Source organism: Pelophylax lessonae (assembly GCF_965119305.1).
Source record: "Pelophylax lessonae genome assembly, chromosome: 5".
Classification (NCBI taxonomy): domain Eukaryota; kingdom Metazoa; phylum Chordata; class Amphibia; order Anura; family Ranidae; genus Pelophylax; species Pelophylax lessonae.
In genome coordinates this window covers 266505050-266528941 of record NC_138772.1, presented here as the reverse complement: position 1 = coordinate 266528941, position 23892 = coordinate 266505050, and the positions used below count along the sequence as shown (strand labels likewise).

Below are 23892 nucleotides of genomic sequence, written 5' to 3'. Positions count from 1 at the left end.
CAAAAGTAGCATCAAAGTCCTCACCGAACTTCTGTGAGTAACCTTTAGCAACCAGCCTTGCCTTGTACCGACAGACTTCCCCTTCACATTACATTTGGTTTTAAAAACCCATTTACATCCTATGGCATGTTTACCTTGAGGTAGCTCTGAAAGTGTCCATGTCTGGAGATCTTTGAGTGATGTAATTTCTTCATCAGCAGCTTTATTCCATACTTGTTTCTCATGCATTGGCAGTTTCTGCATCTCTTTCCATGAACCTGGTTCAGTTTGAACAGCTCTGCGAGCTATGTAAGATAAACGTTCAGCTGGAACACCTTTATTGATTCTGGTTGATTTTCTGACTGAAGGTATTTCTGGTTCAGTTTCAGGTTTTAAATCTTCTGCAGAAATTTCTTATTTCTGTATCACTTTCCTTATTTTCTTGAGTGACTGATGTTGATTCTTTCTTAGTTTGAATAGTTTGTTCAAACTTTGAGCACACAGAACTTTCATCAATAATTACACTTCTGCTGACTGTTACTTTGTTCGTGTCTTGATGTAAAATCCTGTATCCTTTTTGAGATTCACTGTACCCCACAAGTACACCTTCTTTTGCACATGCATCCCATTTTGTACGTTTTTCTTTTGGAATGTGTACATAGGCTTTACTTCCAAAAATTCTGATGTGTCTTAAATCTGGTTTCCTTTTGTTCCACAGTTCATATGGAGTTTTTGTTGTTGCTTTTCCCGGCAAACGATTTTGAAGATAACATGCAGTTGTGATAGCTTCTCCCCAGTATGTAGTTGGCATATCAGCATCAAATAGCATGCTCCTCCCACTTTCACACAGTGTGCGGTTCATTCTCTCTGCAACTCCATTTTGCTCTGGGTTATATGGAACTGTTGTCTGGAACATAATTCCATGCTTCCTGAGAATGGCTTGTGTTTTACCACTTGTATATTCTGAGCCATTATCTGTTCGTAGCACTCTGGGCATACCGCCAAAAATATTATTTACTTGAGCGAGATACTCTTCTAATTTCTCTGGCACTTCATCCTTATTGTGAAGTAGAAATACTGTGGTATATCTGGAGTAATCATCAATGAAGGTCAGGAAGTACTTTTTCTTTCCTGGAGTCATAGTTTTCATTGGACCACAAAGATCTGAATGTATTAAGTCCAGAGGTTTTTGGGATTTGCTGTTGGTCTGCTTGGGAAAAGGTGCCCTTGCCATTTTTCCTTTAATACAGCTTGTACAAATCATTATGTGATCACATGGATTAATCTTAATACCACTTGCATAGTTATTCTCAACTATTTCCTTTATTGTATCAGAATTTCTGTGCCCCAATCGTCTGTGCCAAGTGTGGATGCAGTTTGAATGTTTATCCTCTTTGGCTATTTTAACCATTTCACTGCAGTTCAGCTGATACAGTTCATCTATGATTTTAGCCTTTGCAAGCAAGCAATCCCCTTTTGTTATGATACAACTGTCACCCTGAAATGTGACTACATTGCCTTGGTTAGTGAGTTTCTTTACTGACAAAAGGTTGCTTTCAAGCTCTGGCACATACAGAACATTCCTCATATGGATCTTTTTAGTGATATCTGGAGAGATAGGAAAGTATAGAAAGCCATCTCCTATTCCCACTGATTTCATAAATTGTCCATTAGCTGTAGTTACATAGTTACATAGTTACATAGTAGGTGAGGTTGAATAAAGACAATAGTCCATCCAGTTCAACCTGTGTAGGTGTGTGTGGCTGTAATCATCTCACATACCCCTGAATGTTCTGATCCTTGAGATGTAAGTCTAAGAGTCTTTTGAAAGCCACCATACTACCCGCAGAAACCACCTCTTGTGGTAGAGAATTCCACAATCTTGTAGCCCTAACAGTAAAGAACCCCCCACGTTATCCCTTCTGTTTTGCTTTCATCAAGCTGAGTGAAGAAACTTCGGTCATTTGTCATGTGACTTGTAGCACCTGAGTCCACACACCATGCTTGCACAGAGGTGACACCATTTTTGGATCCGAATGCATACTCCTTTGTTTCTATGACATTCTTAGCTTGTTGCAATGCACTTTGTTTTTGCATTCTAGCTTTCCAGATTCTACAATCTGCTTTTAGGTGTTCTGGTTTCTTGCACACAAAGCATTCCGGCTTTTCTAGCTGCACGTTACTGTGTTTATTTTTGATTTTTGTCTTTAAAGCTGTCTCTGAACACACACTCACATTACTCATGCTTTCAGTTTTGCGCTTGTATTCATCCACAAGTTTGCCTTTAACATATTCCAGTGTCAGATCATCATCTGGACGTGCATCTAGTGCTGTGACAAGTGTCTCATAACTTTCAGGAAGTCCACTTAATAACAGCGCTGCAACATGGAAATCTTTAATCTCTTCTCCAATCCCTCTCAGTCTCTCCACCATCTCTAAGGTCTGTCTTATATAGTCCTGCATGTCCTGGTCTTTCTGTAGCTTAGTCTGATAGAGCTTTCTGATTAAATACAGTTTATTGCTGAGATTAACTCTTTCATGTGCTTTCTGTAACTCTTCCCACATGTCTTTAGCAGTCTGACAGTTACATATATGTATGATTTGATCATCATCTATGCACAGGGAGATTGTGCTCTGTGCTTTCTGATCTCTGTCTAACCACTCCTCTGTGGGCTGTCCAGGTCTTGGTTCATTTATACATTTCCACGTACCTTCTCTTATAAGCAGCATTTTCATCTTGAATTTCCAAGATTGGTAGTTCTGATTTGTCAGATTTGCAATGGAGAACTTTGCTGAGGGGATGGCAGCAGCCATTTCTGCTGTTTGTCTTTCTGTTGCTGTCTCCTGCACTTACTTGCTTTAGCTCACTGTATCTGGCTATATCCGGGGGTAATCTGTATTATATCCTGGGCTTCTGTAACATGTCCTGGGCCCATAACCTGTTAGACATAACCTTTTTGGAGCTAAACAAAGTACAGGTAGACAGTCTGTTGTTTCACTGAACACTGCTTTGTTCGGAGCAGGAACTCGTTATATTCCTTTTGAGGCATAGACAAAAACATGAACTCACAAATGTAACACTGCCATCTAGTGGTCATACAATGTAATAGGCACACAGTTATGACATACAGTGGTTGTTGCTGATTAAATACAAACCTTGTATGCTAACAGCAATAACAGGAGGGAGAATGACATTCACTCCTGTCAGGCAGGAGAAGGCAGAAGCTCCTAGTGCGCCCCCCCCTCATCACAGATATGGACACCGCCCACCGCTGCACATACCGACAGTGTTCTGTCTATCAAAGGAGCCGAGCCAGGAGGAAGCTGAGCGCCCCGCAATTCAAATGAAAGATGTTACAGTGCAGCGATCCCCGCTCTGATTATCCGGCTGCCTTTCCTCTTCCTCTCCTCTCTCATCCTCGCCGGCAATCATTTTCCACTCGCAAAATGCGAGCAGGCGAGTGGAAAATTTTAAGGGCTGTAGTAACTCACACAGAGGAAATAGTTGATCAGCAAATGGTGATGGTTCATTTGCAACACTGTAGCACAATTTATCCTGGAAGCCACAGAATACAGCCTAACTAATTATTTTGAGTTTAACGGCGACTTCTACCTACAGACCCATGGCACAGCTATGGGTACCAATTTTGCACCCAGCTATGCCAACTTGACCATGGGCCTCTGGGAAAAGAGATACATCTGGTCCAACATCTGGTCCAACAATCCTTTTTCCTCCCAGATTATATTCTATGCTTGTTACATCAATGACGTAGTGATTATCTGGGATGGTACACCCCTCACCATCCAACCCTTCATAGATCACTGCAATCAAAACAACATGGGCCTTACCTTCACTTCAGTACAAAATCAAGACTCTTTAGCCTTCCTAGACCTCCTACTCTGCCACGACCCACAAACAATATTCACCGAAAATTATACCAAACCTACAGCGGGCAATTCCTATTTGCACTTCAAAAGCTGCCATCACCCCCGCTGGATAAACAACATCCCAAAAAGTCAGTTTTGCTGACTCAGACACAACTGCACACGAACCGAGGATTTCACCACTCATGGAAATCACATGACAAAAATGTTTTTTAGAAAAGGGGTATGCACCAAAACTCATAGATGACGCCTTCACCTTCTATCAAGAAAATGAACCAAGAAACAACAGAAAAGAAGGAAACCTCCTCGATCCACATACACAACCACTGAGATTCACCACCAAATTTCATAACCGGTATAAACAAATGGAACACATTCTCAAGAAACATTGACCCATTCTCCAAGCCGATCCACATTTAAAAGCCAGTATCCCTGACCACCCTTTGGTGTCATACAGAAGAGCTCGGAATCCAAAGAACAATATCGTTTCAAGTAAAATCCAAAAATCTCCCACTACACTAAGTGCACCCCTAACCTTTCTAAACATCAAAGGCCTGTTCCAATGCCGCAAAAAATTATGTCTCACCTTCAAGCATGTTACACACAGCCTAAAATAATTTTCTACAAAAGGACAAAAATATACCATTCCAGATTTTTTCAACTGTTCCACAGAGTTTGTAATATACTGTATGTCATGTCCATGCGGCCTACTTTACGTAGGCCGCACTATCCGCACTCTACGCAAAAGTGGAACACAGAAGGTTTGTTGAAGCTGGCAACGACAAATGCAGTGTCCCCAAACATTTCCTGCAGCACCACAACCAATCTTCAGTGGACCTAAAAGTGTGGATGATCGAATCCATACCGAAAAATCTTCCTCCAGCAGAAAGGTTTAAAGGCCTATGTGCTCGAGAATCCTATTGGATATATCGCCTGGACTCCCTGACACTGGGGGGCTTAAACAAAGAAATTAGGTGAACCCACTACTTTAAAACTACTACCGATTATCCTAAATATTGCAATACTTCATATCCTGCATTATTTCTCCAGAATACTTCATATTATGCTTCATATTAATACCACCACCCTCATCTCAATTACTTACGAGATGCCCCTCTCCATCATGGACATAAATATTATCGAATTTTTTTTAATTACTGTTTTTTTTTTTTTTTTTATTTATTTATTTTTTAATTTATTTCAAACTTTTTTTTTTTATACAACTCATTGTATACACCGCATCTCCACAGCAACAGGCCCCCACGACCGGAGACTCTCTGTCATATGACTTCCTGTTCCGGCCAGATTACTCATTGTATACACCGTGTCTCCACAGCAACAGGCCCCCACCCCCGTAGACTTTCTGTCATATGACCTGATGACTCATTGTATATATCGCATCTCCACAGCAACAAGCTCCCGCCCCCTGAGTCCCTCAGCTATAAAACTCTATAAAATGTCTGAAACATAAATCAGCATTACCTGAGGAAGGAGCACGCATGCTCCGAACGTAAGCACCCCCCTGCCACTATTGGATGTAAGCCTAGATACTAAATGCTGCCAGAAACACAGGAAGTGTCGAACTCTATCGGCACAGCCAAGACCGCGGCCGCCGTAGTGTACTTCCCTAACATCCCTACAGTGTTGCAGAGGAACCATCACCATTTGCTGATCAACTATTTCCTCTGTGTGAGTTACTACATTGTTTTTATGTAATAAATAACCTTTTAATCTACACTGAGGTGGCGCTGTTTTTATTCTCCTACACTACTGTACTGTGTTCACCAGTAAATATATAAAAGCATAAAAACATACACTATGTTGTCAAAAGTATTGGGATGCCTGCCTTTACACGCACATGAACTTTAATGCATCCCAGTCTTAGTCCATAGGGTTCAATATTGAGTTGGTCAATAGGGATGATCGAACGGTTTGGGTCGACCATCGGTTCGACCCAAACATTGGCTGTTCGAGGTTCAGCCGAATTCCGAACTTTTTGCTGAAAAAGTTCGGAATTCGGCAACCAGAACCAACCAAAATGCAATGGGACAGGAAATGGGCTTTAAAAGCCCATGATTGGACCAGAACCATCAGTAAAAACCAATTGAGGGGGCAGGAGAATGCTAGGAATGTGATTGGAGTGACTAGGGGTCCAGAGGCCAATCATTAGTGAATACGCCCCCCAGTATATAAGATAGCCCCTGCCAAATTCCTAGCATTGTAATACAGGGACATGGAAGAGAGTGGAAGCAGTTCTGTTACTTCTGCTACAAAGTGTCATTTAGTAATTTTTAGTGTGAGGAAAGGGATATCTAGTGTAGTTAGGGTGCTATTTCCACTTTAGTTAGCTTTAATAATCTAGTTTCTGTAGGGAAAGTGTTAAGTGTAAGGGGACCGTAGTGTAGTGTAGGGTTAACTGACTCTGAATGCTATGGCAGGGTGACAAAACCCTTCCATGTCAGGGTGACCGCTATAGAGAAAAGATCGTTTCTCTTAGGTCACTTACAGAACAGCGATATGGCTTCTCGCCGGTCAGCCTGCTTTTTGCTGCAGGCATTCATAGGGCTTTTTTGAGGACATGTTTAGAGTCAGGCATGACATCTGAACTTCTGAATAGGGGTATATATACACACACATGTCTGTATATATACACCTACACATACATAGGTGTGAAAGTAGCAGAACACTATGCTTGCGCTAATGAAATAATTAACAGGCATATGTCGCCGCTCCTATCAAACCTATATATGTGTATGTGTATATATACATATAAGTGTGTGTGTATATATACCCCTATACAGAAGTTCAGATGTTTTGCCTGCCTCCAAAGACCCCAAAAAAATGCCCAAAAAAACGCCTGCGCCAAAAAAAAATGCACCAGGTGTGTTATTGCAGGGGTTTTTTTGGGGCATTTATTTGGGGTCTTTGGAGGCAGGCAAAACATCTGAACTTCTGTGTAGGGGTATATATATACACACACACTTATATGTATATATACACATACACATATATAGGTGTGATAGGAGCGGAGACATATTGGTGTTAATTATTTCATTAGCGCAAGCATAGTGTTCTGCTATTTTCACACCTATATGTGTGTAGGTGTATATATACATACATGTGTGTGTATATATATACCCCTATACAGAAGTTCAGATGTCATGCCTGCCTCCAAAGACCCCAAAAAAATGCCCAAAAAAAAAAGCCTGCAATAACACACCTGGCCGTTTTTTTTGGTGCAGGTGCACTATACTTGCGCTAATGAAATAATTAACACCAATATGTCTCCGCTCCTATCACACCTATATATGTGTAAAATACATATAAGTGTGTGTGTATATATACCCCTATACAGAAGTTTAGATGTTTTGCCTGCCTCAAAATACTTTGGAGGCAGGCAAAACATCTGAACTTCTGTATAGGGGTATATATACACCCACACTTATATGTATTTTACACATACACATATATAGGTGTGATAGGAGCGGAGACATATTGGTGTTAATTATTTCATTAGGGCAAGTTTAGTGTTCTGCTACTTTTACACCTATATATGTGTAGGTGTATATATACATATAAGTGTGTGTGTGTATATATACCCCTACACAGAAGTTCTGATGTTATGCCTGCCTCCAATAACCCCCAAAAAATGCCCAAAAAAACGCTTGCTACAAAACCGGCAAGGTGTGAAAATAGCGGAGCCATATCCCTGTTCTATAAGTGTTCTAATACAAACAATCTTTTTTTTTTTTCTGGTTCTGGACATGCTACAGAGCTGAAACTTCACAGGTACACTTTTTAGACCCCCCAGACACTAAATCCAAAGAAATCTATTTTTTTTTTCAATAATTTTTTCAATAATTGGCTCTCTATCAAAAATGACAATTTTTAAGAACTTTTTTTTGTGTGATTAATAGTCCCTGGGGCATGATCCAGAACCCTAGGCACTTTTTAGGGGCATTTATTGGGTTTTAGGGCTTCAAAATTGTGTTTTTTGATTATCGAAGTTTGGGTCCCATTGATTTCAATGTTGTTCTTAAATCCAAGCCGAACTTTTGGGAAGTTCTGGTGTTCTGGTCGAACCGAACTTTTGAAAAGTTTGATCATCCCTACTGGTCAACCCTTTGCAGCTATTACAGCTTCAACTCTTCTGGGAATGCTGTCCACAAGGTTTAGGATTGTGTCTATGGGAATGTTTGACGATACTTCTAGAAGAGCATTAGTGAGGTCAGGCACTGATGTAGGGCGAGAAGGCCTGGCTCGCAGTCTCCGCTCTAATTTATCCCAAAGGTGTCCAATTAGCCATTTGGGCACAAGACGGCCAGGCCACATTCTGCTCTTATAACAGATGCTGTCATTCCGGCTGATACCTGTTCTCTGCACATTGTTGGAACCATGAGTGTACCCGGTTGGGCAAGTGTCCCTCTGGGTTTGTTGTTAACTGTCACTGCATTACTTTAATGCAAGTTTTCTATTACACCTGACTGTGTGAATTATTGATACTGCACTACGCTGCAACTAGGCTGCACCTATGCTGCACCTATGCTGCAGTAAGTTCTCAAGACAACAGCTTCAAGCACAGCTTAACACTGATCAAATTAAGCAAGTCTCAGTTTCAACAGTGAAAAGAAGACTTCAAGCTGCAGGTTTGACAGGTTGAGTGGCTGTAAGAAAGCCTTTGCTAAGATGACAAAAAAAGAAAAGAGGCTTGCCTGGGCCATGAAGGACTGCCAGGGCACTACTGGAGACTAGAAAAAGGTCTTATGGACTAACAAATCAAAATTTGAGATCTTCGGTTATTCATGCATAGTTTTTGTACACTGTCGAGTAGGTGAAAGATGGTGCGTGACACTAACTGTCAAACACGCAGTAGGAACCGTGATGGTCGGGGGCTCTTTTGCTGGATTCAGAGATGGTAACCTGCACAAAGTGAGTGGCACCCTGAACCAAAACTACTACCACAGCATTTTTGCAGCCCCATGCAATACCCTCTGGAATACACCTGGTTGGTCAAGGGTTCATTCTACAGCAAGATAATGACCTAAACTTACCTCCAGGCAGTGTCAAAACTACTTTAGAAGAAAGGAACAAGATTGTATGCTTTAAGTCATGGAATAGCCAGCACTTAAACCCTTTTTTGTCTGGTTTAGGGTGAACTGGAAAGAAGGATGAAAGCAAAGAAACCTACAAGTACAACACATTTGTGGGAACTTCTGCAAAAGTGTTGGGCAGAACTTACCAAACAATATTTTATTTCTGTTGTAGAAAGAACGTTACAAGTGTGTTTGCCTTTTATATCTGCAAAAGGTGGCTACTTTGAGTAAACAATTTAAATTACATTTTGTTAAAGAAAACAATTCCATGATTTTTTTTTAGGTCTGATTTTATATTTGTTCTCTGCTTTATTTTCAGAGTACATTGAGTCATTAAACTTTGTAAATTCCAATAAAACTTGTAAATTGGGGATGTTCTAAAATTTTTGATTGGTAGTATATATAGAGCAAGGCCTAGGTTTCACCTGAGTCTGTTATTGGACAGCAAAGTGGAAGCTGCACACTGTTCATCTTACCTGTGCATTGTATGAAACAATAAAGCCCTTATTTGCTAACAGTGCCATCCTTCCCTTTGCAGAGTTGAGTGCTGCTGTGAAAATGATTACAGGAAACTAATATGTAGTCAGATTTATGTATTTTTGCCAATTTAAAAGTTGTATTTAACAAGACATTTAATTATTTTATCTGAATACATTACTGAATAAAATATTGTGTTTTCATAACTGAAGTTTTAAATCTTTGCATATTTTAATTAAATAATGTTGTCAGAACTGTAAACTCATGAATAGATTTATGCTTTTAGACTCACCCCTCACAAGCTCTCCTAGTGAGCCTAACTACAATGGACAATTTTGAATCAGATTCACAGAGGAGAATATCACAGAACAATTTTACGAAGAACCAACACTGAAGAAACTGCCAGAAAAAAAGGCCTAAATCATTTACAGTAGCAAACGATGAACAGCACATTATTATAAGCACCCCAACTAGATAACATGCAAACAAAAAGAAATGCAAGAACGTTTCTGGCGCTAGTAATTATCCTTATACATTTTCACTAAAGCAGTGTTAGTCACAAATACCATGAAATAAAACAAAATTCATAGTGAAGCATTGGTTTTAGTCTTCCAGATTGTCCTTTTGCTTCCCCACCTGTTTAGGGTCACCATTGGTCCTGTCTTCCTGTTAGGCAATGGGGATGTGTGTTTAAGTATATGTAAACTTTTAGAATTATCTTCTCTTATTTTCAGCATTTTGGTCTTTTTATTATACCATGGAAAATACTGTGTTATATTCAATTGATAAGTGCAAAAAACTGTTGCAAGAACTTCACAAAGTAAACAGTATGTGTGTAGCTTGCCCAGTTCTTCTGCCCTGCTGCTATGCCCCTTTCTCCCAATTGCCAGCCATTCCCAGCTCTTAAAGAAAGCAGGGAGTTGGTGTGTAAATACTAAAGCTCTAGTAGCAATATTGTTCAGATGTGAAATGTAAAAAGTAACATTGTCACTTTTGCATTTACTTTGTTTCCTTCATCTGCAGATCAAAAGGATGAGCTTCAATCTGCAGATTATGTCAGTTGAAGCAACCTGATGAATAAAAAAAGAAATATTGTTTAAAATAAATGTTGTCTTTGTTTAATTCTTATTAACTCATAGAATACCCTAATCAACCTTAATTAACTCATTTATGCTTTTCTAACTTTTATTTTTAACCGCTTGCCGACCGCTGCACAACTATTTACTGCGGCGGTCAGCCCCTCACAGGCAAAGCGACGTAGGACTACATCGCTAGCCTGTGAGGCCCCCGAAAGCGCGCTCCCGCTCCTGCTCAGTCACGGAACCCCCCCGCGCGTGTGCCCGGCGGACCCGATGTCCGCCGGGCACTCGCGATCTTCCGTTACAACGGGAGAAAGGCAGACGGCTAATGTAAACAAAGCCGCCTGTCATTCTTCCCTGTGTAAGAATGGAGATCAAACGGTTGTGCTATGTAGGACCGTTGATCTCTGTTCTTACACATCAAGCCACATCCAATCACATTTAGAATCACGCCCCTAGGGACACACTTAACCCCTTCCTCTCAAAAAAGTTAACCCCTTCACTGCCAGTGTCATTTTTACAGTAACATTGCATATGTATAGCACTGATTACTGTAGTAATGTCACTGGTAACCCCAAAAGTGTCAAAAATGTCAGTCAAGGGTCCGATCTGTCCGCCGCAATGACGAAGTCCCGCAATAAAAAATCGCAGATCGCCGCCATTACTCGTTTAAAAAAAAAAAACAACAAAAATGACAAAAATCTTTCCCTTTGTTAGTAAACGCAATAACTTTTGCGCAAACCAATCGCTTTTTGCGATTTTTTTAACAAACATATGTAGCATAAAACAAATTGGCCTAAAATGTTAAAAATTTTTGATTTTTACATTTTTTTGGGGGAATTTCATATAAAAAATGTGAAAAATATTGTTATTTTTGCAAAATTGTCGCTCTTTTTTTGTTTATAGCGCATGATCAAAAAATCGCACAGGTGATCAAATACCACCAAAAGAAAGCTCTGTTTGTGGGGGAACAAAGAACGTCACATTCGTTTAGATACAGCACCCCACGACCGCGCAATTGTCCGTTAAAGTCACGCAGTGCCGAATCGCAAAATAGGCCCTGGTCAGGAAGTGGGTAAAATCTTCCAGGGCTTAAGTGGTTAACTATTATTTTCCTGCTGATTTTCTATGTTTATTTTGCTTTTACTAACCATTAATATTTAAACTTTCTTCATTTATACAGTATTTGTTTTATTTATTATATAAAGTGCCACTTTGTATGATAATTTTTATTTATTATTTTTTTTACATACACTCTCACTTTACTGCTAATAATTTAATGAAGGATATAGGAGAAATATATGGAGAGGTCTGAAATTGTGATTATTCATTTTAGGGGAAGCACTGCTAATACCTTTTCTAGTGACTTTGCTAACATTCAGCATAACTAAAATCAAGTGCATCAATTTTTAAGAGCACCCCAAGCTTCAGTTTAAGATTATAACAGATCACAGCCATTCTTTCTTTGACTAAACCATATTGATAGTTTTTTAAAGGGTACATTTCTTAGAACCTAGCCTCCTCCCCAGATAGAGCTTCCTTTAGAGTAGTGGTTCTCAACTACGGTCCTCAGGACCCACTAACAGGCCAGATTTTAAGTATCACCTTGAGGAGATGCAGACTAGAATACTGCAATCACTGAGCAGCAAAATATATCACCTGTGATGTATTTCAATTATCTTGCAAACCTGGCCTGTTAGTGGATCCCGATGCCTGGAGTTGAGAACCACTGCTTTAGAGCTTAGGAAATGCTAAACTTATCTAGAATTTTTAATGCAGTCCACATGGATATGAAATGTTGCTAGGATTCCAAAAGACCTGGGCAACCATTGAAAAGTCATTAGATAGAAAAGATACAACACACACAGCACACCACCAAAATGGACCTCTAGGTGCCTCATTCCTTCTGCATACATTTAACTACCTGAGCAGCAACCAAGCAACACTTTTCACTTCTCATCAACAAAGTCATTATTCACCATGATAGCACTGACATGATGATCACATGACTTTGTTACAAATTAAATCCATAGGTTTTTTTAAATCAAATTTCACCTAAACAGTGAAAATTGAGAAGTCTAAATGAGTATTTTCCCTGCACATTTAAATCCTGTGAAGTCTCTCTACCTATTTCTACTATTAACACCAGATATTTCCATTTCCTAAATCATTCATTGTTAGGGTTTACATATTAGCAACATTAACCGCTTGCCGACCGCCACACGACTATTTACGGCGGCGGTCAGCCCCTCACAGGCAAAGCGACGCAGGGCTACATCGCTAGCCTGTGAGGGTCTAGGGAGCGAGCGCGCGCCGCCGGAGGCGCGCTCCTGCTCAGTCACGGACCCCCCCCCGCGCGTGTGCCCGGCAGACCCGATGTCCGCCGGTCACTCGCGATCTTCCCATAGAGCAAGAGAAAGGCAGGCGGCTAATGTAACAAGCCGCCTGTCATTCTCCCCTGTGTAAGAATAGTGATCATACGGTTCTACTATGTAGGACCGTTGATCACTGTTCCTACACCTCAAGCCACAGCCAATCACAGTTAGAATCACGCCCCTAGGGACACACTTAACCCCTCCCTCTCAAAAAAAGTTAACCCCTTCCCTGCCAGTGTAATTTTACAGTAACAGTGCATATGTATAGCACTGATTACTGTAGTAATGTCACTGGTAATCCCAAAAGTGTCAAAAATGTCAGTCAAGAGTCCAATCTGTCCGCCGCAATGTCACAGTATCGCAAAAAAGAAAAAAAAATCGCAGATCGCCGCCATTTCGCGTTAAAAAAAACAACAAAAATGACAAAAATCTTTCCCTTAGTTAGTAAACGCAATAACTTTTGCGCAAACCAATCAAAATACGCTTTTTGCGATTTTTTTTTTACCAAACATATGTAGCATAAAACAAATTGGCCTAAAATGTTAAAAAATTTAGATTTTTACATTTTGGGGGGGGGGGGATTTCATATAAAAAAATTTGAAAAATATTGTTATTTTTGCAAAATTTACGCTCTTTTTTTGTTTATAGCGCATGATCAAAAAATCGCACAGGTGATCAAATACCACCAAAAGAAAGCTCTGTTTGTGGGAAAAAAAGGACGTCAAATTAGTTTAGGTACAGCGTCGCACAACCGCGCAATTGTCCGTTAAAGTCACGCAGTGCCGAATCGCAAAATAGGCCCTGGTCAGGAAGGGGGTAAAATCTTCCGGGGCTTAAGTGGTTAAAAGTAGTAAATAGTAAAGCATAATCATTAGAGAAATAGTTCAAGAATATTTATTGTTAAATGTTTTAACATAACCTGGTTTTATGTTTTGTATAAAAAAAAAAATGATAGCAGCATTTGAAAAACCATTCTCCTACATTTTAGCACTTTTAGGCAGTTTTCATTAAAAATACGGTTTAGAAGAAGAATTAATTATTGCCTTAGAATTCATTATATCTGCTCAAGCATTAAAAATGGAAACATTAACATTTATTTTTTTGCCCAGAAAATTTTAATGAGAGCAGATTGCAAATAGATATGTTTCCATGCCAATGTATCAACTGCTAGATTTTTATTCTGTTTGCATTTCCAGTTTAAGCTCTTATTTTGTGCTAGATCATCATCTAACATAATTTTTAAACCAAACATAAAACATTCAGTGAAAGGAACTTAAAGCAAAACTTTAGAGCAAAAATCAGCCTTACGTGGGTCCTTATACTCACACAAATGATTTTGTTAAGCATCATTCTATATCACCATAGGCCCTACCTTTCTCCTTTCTGGCATCTTTTAGAGGTTGCTTAGAAGAGTTCCAAATTGGAGGTTACATTTCAAGTGATTTCTTTAGCATTTTTTTAGGGGCCATGCTGACGACAGATGTAAAATTACTGGAAATTTTGAAACCAATGGAAAAAAAAAATTTTTTTTGCCTCTTTATTTCCAAAAAAAAAAAAACGAAATTTTCAGAAAAATTGAAAAAAATTAAATGGAGTAATTTTACAAATCAAAAGTAATTTTTTTAATAAGAGGAACATGAAATGCAGTGTATATAAAAGGATTATGCTTGAAATAAAGGTACAGCTTATTCAGTAATAGAAGGGCACCACACTCCCTGTTCAGTTCGCACCAGAACTACCGAACATGTAAAAAGTTTGAACCCGAGCCACAATCTCTATTAAAGTCTATCTATGGGACCCGAACTTGAAAAATCAAAAGGGCCCATTTTGAAAGCTTATATGCAAGTTAAAAGATAAAAAGAGCATGAGGACTCAGGTCCTGCCCTGGGGGACATGTATCAATGCAAACATTTTTTTTTTAAAAAAGATTGTTTTTACAGGAGCAGTGATTTTATTGATGCTTATAGTAAAACAATAAAAATGAAAAAAATCTTTTAAAAATGGTGCCTGGGGGGTCCCTTTGGTCTGCCTGTAAAGTGGCACATCTGTACCATGTATACCATGAAACTGCTGCAGCAAAACGGTGGAGATTCCTTCCCAATCGATTTCATGCCCTTTGGAAACCTGAATCCAAAATTTAAAATAAAAAATGGCTTACCCCCCCCCCCTCCAAATCCATACCAGACCCTTACCAGAGCATGTAGCCTGGCAGGCCAGGAAAGGGAGGGGGACGAACGAGTGCCCCCCCTCCTGAAGCATGCCAGGCCACATGCCCTCAACATTGAGAAGGTGCATTGGGGCGGGGGGCACCATATTAATGGGGAAAAGGGCCTCTTTCCGACAACCCTGGGCTGTGGTTGGGGGACTGTGTGGGCTGAGGGCTTAATGGAATATGGAAGCCCCTTTTAACAAGGAGGCCCCCAGATACTGCCACCCCCGTGTGAATGAGTATGGGGTACATTTTACCCCTACCCATTTACCAAAAAAGTAAAAAAAATAAATAAAAACACACACACAGTTTTTGACAATTTCTTTATTAAAAATAAAAAAAAAACAATGTCCCCATGTAGATCAATTGTCAATCATGATGCCCACCTCCACATCCAGACCTGGAAAACGAAAAAGAAAGCACCGCTGGCAACAAAGGCTAACCGCCATCTGCCTGCTCCGCCATCTGACAAATCTTAAACAGATAAAGGACAGAGCCACCTGGTGGCACGGCCCCATGTGACATCACTGATTGGTGCATGCTGGGTCCGGTACGTCATATGGGGGGTCCGCGGTGGGCATGATGATTGACGATGGATCTACATCGGGGAACATTGTTATTTTTATTTAAGGAATTGTCAAAAACTGTGTGTGTTTTCATTTTTTTTTTTGGTGAATTAGTAGGGGTACAATGCACCCCATACTCATTCACATGGGGGGCCGGGATCTGGGGGGCCATCTTGTTAAAGGGGGCTTCCGGATTCCGATACGCCCCCTGGCCGAAGACCACAACCACAGCCCAGGGTTATTAGGAAGAGACCCTTGTCCCATCAACCTAAGGGCCTGGTATGGATTTTTGGGGGGGACCCCCATGCTATTTTTTCACATTTTTCTATTGCTGGCAATGTTTTTTTTCTACTTCAGCTGTCAGTGGGGAAGCCCATTGACAGTTGATGACTGTTATGTGATTGGTTGTTAAAGATGCAGCGGCCAGCTTCCCGGCCCTCTCCTTAATAACCAGCTATTCACTGTACACTGATTGGGCAAAGCTTTGCCCAATCAGGGCTTAGAATGAACTGTGCAGCGCGCAGTGCATTGTGGTGTGCTCGACGGGCAAACATCATGCTGATTGCCCCGCAAATTCAGGTGTTCACCGAACAGGCGATGTTCGGGCCGAACTTATGCTCGGTCTCAAACGCTCGCCCAACACTATTCAGTAAATAAACTAAACTAGCTTTCTAATATTTGTGATGATCCAGAAGCAGCAGAAAGAGTGTTTCTGGAATGAGAACTCTGGAGGGAAAAGTTACTTGCACTTACATTATGTTCCTTATCATTGCTTTAAAGTATTTTTTAATGTCTTCAGAGGCATGCAAGGATGTGTTATGTCATCCTTGTAGCATTTGGAAAATAATATTTCCTCTCACAACATTTGCAAATTTCAGCTTTGCTCTCTGCACTGTGGAAATGTTTCCAAACTCTAGATGTTGATCTCACCATTTTACTGAGACAAGGAAAAAAAAAACACTATTTATTGGCCAGAGTATAGGTAAACGATATATTGTGATAGTGGATAACATTACTATATTTATATCATCATTTATTTACATCATTTAAAGGTTATATATAAACTAACTTGTCAGACACTTTACCCTCTTATCTGTGAATTAAGGCCTGAGAGGACAGAAACTGTCATCTACTGTATCCCTAAAATCACCCAACTGTAGGAGGTACATGATGGAGCCAAAGGCAAACTAAACTGGAGCATTTCCCCTGCAGTGCGCCCAATTGGCAAAAATGCAACAAGCAAGTGTGTGCTGGAGGAAGAAGTTAGAACTGTACATAGAGACTGTATATAGGAAGAATGTCCCTGAAGTTTTGCTAATGTTAAAGTGGCCATGCCATAACCTCCCTTCTTTATCCAAATTGAAACCCCCTAATAAAACAAAAACTCTGGGGTGCTTGTGAAGATTGGTTGTGCCTGACTTTGCAGGAGTCAGGGATCCCTTTCATCTGTAGGGATCCCTTTCATCTGTAGAGTAATGTCTGCCACATTTGGGGGCTTGTCTGGGATATTGCCCCCAGCAACCTGCAGGGCCATTGCTCTTAGCAACTGGAGTTTATCGAGCCACTAGATTTTGCTTTCCTACCAGGACCACTAAGGGGGTGAAGACCGGAAGACGGAGTTATATGCCTTGCAAAACTGTGTAAGCTAAGTGCCATTGTCCATAGCAACCAGTGGGAACTATCATCAAACCAGTGCTAGATCGCATACCCAGTTGCCCCAATGCAGCTGGGATGGACACATGTGCTAAAAACCTGCTGTTCAGTGAGAACTGTACCATGTGCTGTCACCCATGGAAACCACGGCGGGTGATGCACCCATAGGTTACAAAATGCCCAGCAGTCTTGTCGGGGATCTCGTGCAGTAGGGGCTTATTCTCATGCAGCAAGTGCTCATTCCCGTGCAGTAAATGCTCATTCCTATTTAACTGGTATTCCTATTTAACTGCAGCAAGTGCTCATTCCAATGCTCTTGTGCAGAGTCATGAGAATAGGCCAAGTAGAGCAAGGACTGAAATGTGCCTGCGCATTGGCGCATATGTGCGAGCACCTGTGCACACACATAGGCTTGCGCACGCATCCACAGATTCTGGCACCCAGAAACTCATTTGTGTTCCTAAAACTTTTCATGTCTGCTAATCTTGTTCATGACCCGGCTATGTCTGAAACCTCTCTCGGATCACCCCAGCCTGCTATATCTGCTTCTTGTTTATGATACCGACCCCAGCTTGGATTTATGACTACGTTTCCACTTCCTGATTTGGTACCCCACTGCCAGCACATTATTGACTTCTGCCTGTTCCCGACCTTGAAACAGATCCCGATTCTGCACTTGGCTCCCACTGAACAAGGCATGTGACTAGAATCCACACCACCACTGGAAGGACTCCTGTGTCTCAGAGCTACAGCCCACTCCTACAGCTTCCAGGCACCTGCGCCCTTCCACTGCCCTTCCACTGCCATCACTCCCTGTCTCCCCTACCAGGGCTGCTTGGACAAAAATTGTGCAAGAGGCCACCCTCATCATCTTGGGCTCCACGGTCAGGTACACAACAGGTCTGCTTAAAGCTGGGAAAAGTAGCTGTATGCTGCAATGTCCTGTTGAGAACAGTAAAGTGTGCACCGAAATCCCTGCTGTTGCCATGGTAATCGGTGTTAGCAAGCAGGTGTCTGCAGGAGGGGGTCTATCAGTTGCCCAACCATGGCCAATGTTAAGGATTGTCCTAACCCTGCTAACTAGGGTGTGGCATGTGTTATAGACTTTGCTGTTGCTCATGGCAACCACAGTGAATGCTTATTGCTATCTGCTCCCATTTTCTCAGGCACAGTCGGTATAGTAGCATGTCTAGACAAGTTCTGCAAGTATCAGTGTGCATATACCAATCACCAGCATACTGTCTGTGTTTGCAATTTTCAGTTCAGCCAAAAAGGGGTTACAGCAAAGCGCATGTGAACGAGCATGCTTAACAGAGCTGCGGGCGCCAGCCAGTCTGGAAGTTTGGGGGTGGAGCCATGCCCCGGAGGAGACTCAGTATTCCTTGCTTGCGGAGAGAGGAGTAAGATGGTGGACAGTGCAAGTGTGTACCCAGCATTAACCTGGTTGCCTGAAGTGCAGGAGATGAAACTGGTGGACACTGATGTGTGGCTGGAGCATCGAGGGGGATTCACCCTCAGGCTGATTGAAGGGATGGTGAGGCTTTGTCTGTTGTGTCCCGGCTGCAGGTGAACTACTGCAATGGTCGGTGCCTGGACCTAGTGCAGGCACTACGATGAACCACTTCCCAAGCTGACACAGAGTGAGCAGGAGCCACTAACATACAGCATGGATCTGCGATCAAGTCTTTGCACAAAACAGCCCTGGAAGTCCTGGAAGGCTGGACCGGGCCTAGAAGTGAATGCTAAAGGCAGGGTTGAGTCTGAAGACTGTGACTCCCCTGTAAAGACAAGTGACATCGGGGGAAGAAAGCTGGAAGTCTGCCTCAGCCTGGAGCCCAGTCAGGGAGCTGGTACCTGTGAGTGTTGCCCAGCAGGAGCCAGACGCTGTCTCTGAAAGGCCAGCTGTTCCTGTGCACCCTGTCAACCCCACCTGGAAGGAGCCAGTGTAGGAAGACGACTTGTCTTCAGGTGAGCCAGTGGGGAGCAGCAGTGGTGGGGCCATAGACTGGGGATCGCCCAGACTGCAGGTGGAATTTGGGCCCTTGGATGGAGAGTATGCTGAGTGGACATCCCATAGTAGCTTGGAGGAGAAGTGCGAGTGGGGAGACTCTCAGGAAAATGTGGAGGTGCTGTCCGAGTTAACGGGTGTGCCAGACTCAGCTGAAGGGAAAGAAGGAGCCATGCAGACCCCAGTCTGTGTGAAGTGGAAGTAGTCTATGTAGGCTGTGTAGTCCTTAGATCGGGAAGAAGAGCAGATGGAGGTCATGTGACTGCACAGCTGTTCTGTGAAGTAAGGTATTTAGCTTCATAATTAAAGAAAAAAAAAATACACACACACACTGTACTGTATAGCTTGCTATAACAGAAAAACACACTGCAAAGTATAGCTTGCTATAACAGAGGGGATACCAGTAATTGTCCTCAGTGACTTTGTAACCACTTTAAAATGTCTCAGTCTACTCCATTCACCTTGAAACTGTTACCCATCTATTTGTGGTTGCCCTACCAACTCGATATTAGTATCATTATTATTTGTCTCCCTTTTATTTGCCTGATAAGCTATAATAATTTTCTTGAATGTTGACTGTGATGTAATCTTAGTTCTTTATTTAATACTGATCTTACCTCTGCATATAATAGTGGGTTATGTTTGTTCCTTTAATGCTTGCCCTCAATAGGTCACAAATTGTTTTGTTCTGTAATTCATTCACTTATCTTGGATTATTCTCTCAATAAAGAACTTTTTTTTTTTATGTAAAATTTCTAAATTATAATATATAATATAATGTAATATAATTCAGGTCCGCTTTAATGGATATTATGCCCCATATACTAATCTTTAACAGTTTACATTCATATACTGTCTAATCAGAACACTATAGCAAACTTTTGGCTTGTATGCCCAATTTATACACCAACTAATAACCAAGATAATTTATGTCCATAAGTGATACATATTCGTCAGTCACCCAACTTCAGTTAGTGATTTGTAAGTTATGTCTTTTTCTTCTATATTAGCACTGAACAAGTGAAAAATTAGCCCTGAAAGTACAGATACGTGGTCTAACTTTTATTATGAAACAGAACTTTAAACTTTGTTTAAAGGTCTCTGATGCTGCAAATTTACATTCTACAAGGTTAGAATAATAAATTAAACTTCCCTGAAGTAAATTTGTCTCTTGGGTTGTTAAAGTTAATTAACACTTTGCTGTTTTTTGTTTAGAAAATAACAAGTCTGCATAAAAGATAGTAAAAGTCAGTGACCACTGACCCATAACACAAATTCTCTGGCACTGTAATCGCATATGATGCATATTAAATGTACTTTTTGATCATGATTCAATTAAGGTTTATATAAGTAAAAATATCAATGGTCTACTGTAATTCCAGAAAGTGGATGGCAGCCACTCTTTATGCAATTTGAAAATCTATTGTTATCCACACTTAGTGGTATATTTAAAAAGCTGACAATCACCAAATATTCACTGTAGGTGAATCTTACAGGTCCACATAAGTCTACTCACCACTACCAGTTTGGGGAATTTGTTAGCACTGAGCAGAATATACCTGCATTCTGTTCACGGAGGTTCGGCTGAACATTTCAAAAGATGCCAAATCCAAAACCCATTGAAGCCAATGGAAGCCAAATTTGTTAAATCGATTTTCTCAATTTTTAAGGCTAATATTCATAAAATTTGAAAAAATAAAAAAGTGGATGGGGCTGTGCACTGCCCCAGGGGACATGTACCAATGCAACATTCTTTGAAAAATAAATATTTTCAGACAGGAATGAATTTAATAATGTTCACTGTACAGCATTAAAAATCCACTGTTCCCTGTAAAACCTACATGGGGTTCTCCTTAACCTGTCTCCACCATGTAAACAAAGTAGCATAGCAAAATTGATATTAACCAAGATTTTCACCCTCCTCCCATTTCTTTTTTTCTCCCCCGCTTACTTGATACTGACATGGCCACAGTTGATATACTCACCCAAACAGAGGATCCTGCATTTTCCTGCTGGGATCTTTTTCTCCGCAGCCACCCCTGGGTCCCACGCAGCAAAGTTCCTTTGGGACGTCGTCAGAGGGGTGCTCCAGCTCTTCCGGGTTCTGGTGCAATCTACCCATGGTGCACCACTAGACCCGCTCTGTTAGTGAATAGGATGACGTTTGGGGCTCCCGGTGCCTACTGGGATATAAAGTTCACAAATCCCAGGAGTTTCTGGGGACACTAACTTCATTTGCCTGGGTCAATGGCGGAGGATGAGGGGGTGGGCTAAAACAAAAAAAAGTAAACAAAAGAAAGCCCCCAATATATATGCAGCAGAGGTGGGGTGGAGGGTTGTGGAGAAGTCAAAGAGATCAGTGAAGATCTGCTTTATAAAAAAGGAAATAATGGTAATTCACCTTTTCTTCCCAGCTTCCTTACTTTTGTGTAGAATACAACAGAAACCCCCAACAATACATACCAGATTCACATCAATAAAGTTTTATTTTAGTGTTTTTGAGGGGTCTACATTACATTATTTACAAATTAGAGGAAGCTTTTAGGGAAAAGTGAAATAACTGCTTTTTGTGCTGTATACTGTATGTCACTTTTGTCATACATGTAATGAAAAAAATGACATGGGGCCCACATAAAATCAATACCAGACCCTGCAGATCTAGTATACATTTTAAGGGGGGGGGGGCATAAAAAAAAAAAACAGACATGGGGTCCCTGTCAATATCCATGCCAGACCCTTTGGATCTTCTTTGGATTTTAGAGGAGAACGCCCAAAAAATAGTGTTTGATTGCCCTCTAAATGTTTACTAGCCCCTCATCAAAGCACGCAGCCTGGCAGGCCAGAAATAGAGGAGGGAGCAGCACAGCTTCTGAACCTTACCATTAAGAATCACTGGTTACAAAACCCAAGCTCTACTGCTGGTAATGCTGTCCAAGGCTTAAAACTGTTGCCCTTGGCTGGGATGTGTAGTCCCTTCTAATGTTGATAGATATAAGCTGGCATAAGGACAACTGGTAATACAATGCCAGCTGTGGCCTTACTCATAGCATAAAAAATACAGAAAAATCCCAACTTATATAGGCTCCAGCATCTACTGCCTAACCAACTAGGGAGACAGACCCAATAATTACAGCCATTAACAAAATGACAAATGGGAAGAGGAAAACACATAACCAATGATGGTAAACTTATATGCTGATGAATTCTAAATACTGTACATAAAAATATAAAGATAATTTTCCCAACAAAACATTGTTTCAGAAATAAATCCAGGTCCCATCTATTGTTAGGACTGGACAGTGCTCTGGTGTTCAAGGTGTATATCCACCAGACCTCTTCCTGCAGTAGAGAGCAGTGCATGACTCCCCTCTGGCAGATCTATTAAATCTTTCTATGCCAAAAAACAAAGAGTTCATATTATCATTAAGTTTTTGTCTAAAACGACATGACACATTAGATACAGTATCTCACAAAAGTTAGTACACCCCTCACATTTTTGTAAAAAAATATTTTATATCTTTTCATGTGACAACACTGAAGAAATGACACTTTGCTACAATGTAAAGTAGTGAGTGTACAACTTGTATAACAGTGTAAATTTACTGTCCCTTCAAAATAACTCAACACACAGCCATTAATGTCATAACAGCTGGCAACAAAAGCGAGTACACCCCTAATGTCCTTATTGGGCCCAATTAGCCACCCCCCCCCCCGATGTCATGTGACTCGTAAGTGTTACAAATTTGGTGTTATCGCTCTCACTCTCTCATACTGGTCACTGGAAGTTCAACATGGCACCTCATGGCAAAGAACTCTCTGGGGATCTGAAAAAAAGAATTGTTGCTCTACATAAAGATGGCGAGGCTATAAGAAGATTGCCAAGATCCTGAAACTGAGCTGCAGTGCGGTGGCCAAGACCATACAGCAGTTTAACAGGACAGGTTCCACTCAGAACAGACCTCACCATGGTCGACCAAAGAAGTTGAGTACAAGTGCTCAGAGTCATATGCAGAGGTTGTCCTTGGGAAATGGAGGTATGAGTGCTGCCAGCATTGCTGCAGAGGTTGAAGGGGTGGGGGGGGGGGGGGTCAGCCTGTCAGTGCTCAGACCATACGCCTAAAGATGTTGCACAAGAAAGCCCACAAATAGTTTGCTTAACACAAGCAGACTAAGGACATGGATTACTGGAACCATGTCCTGTGGTCTGATGAGACCAAGATAAACTTATTTGGCTCAGATGGTGTCAAGCGTGTGTGGTGGCAACCAATTGAGGAGTACGAAGATAAGTGTGTCTTGCCTACAGTTAAGCATGGTGGTGGGAGTGTCATGGTCTGGGGCTGCATGAGTGCTGCCGACACTGGGGAGCTGCAGTTCATTGAGGGAACCATGAATGCCAATATGTACTGTGACATACTGAAGCAGAGCATGATCCCCTCCCTTCGGAGACTGGGCCGTGGGGCAGTATTTCAACATGATAACGACCCAAAACACTCCAAGATGACCACTGCCTTGTTAAACAAGCTGAGGGTAAATGTGATGGACTGGCCAAGCATGTCTCCAGACCTAAA

The 23892-nt window shown here is 41.2% G+C and overlaps 1 long non-coding RNA gene across 1 annotated transcript in view; it reads left to right on the top strand.

Annotated features, from left to right (window-relative positions):
• LOC309557141 overlaps positions 1-23892 on the top strand; it is an 891454-nt gene that overhangs the window by 785711 nt on the left and 81851 nt on the right. The window lies entirely within an intron of this gene.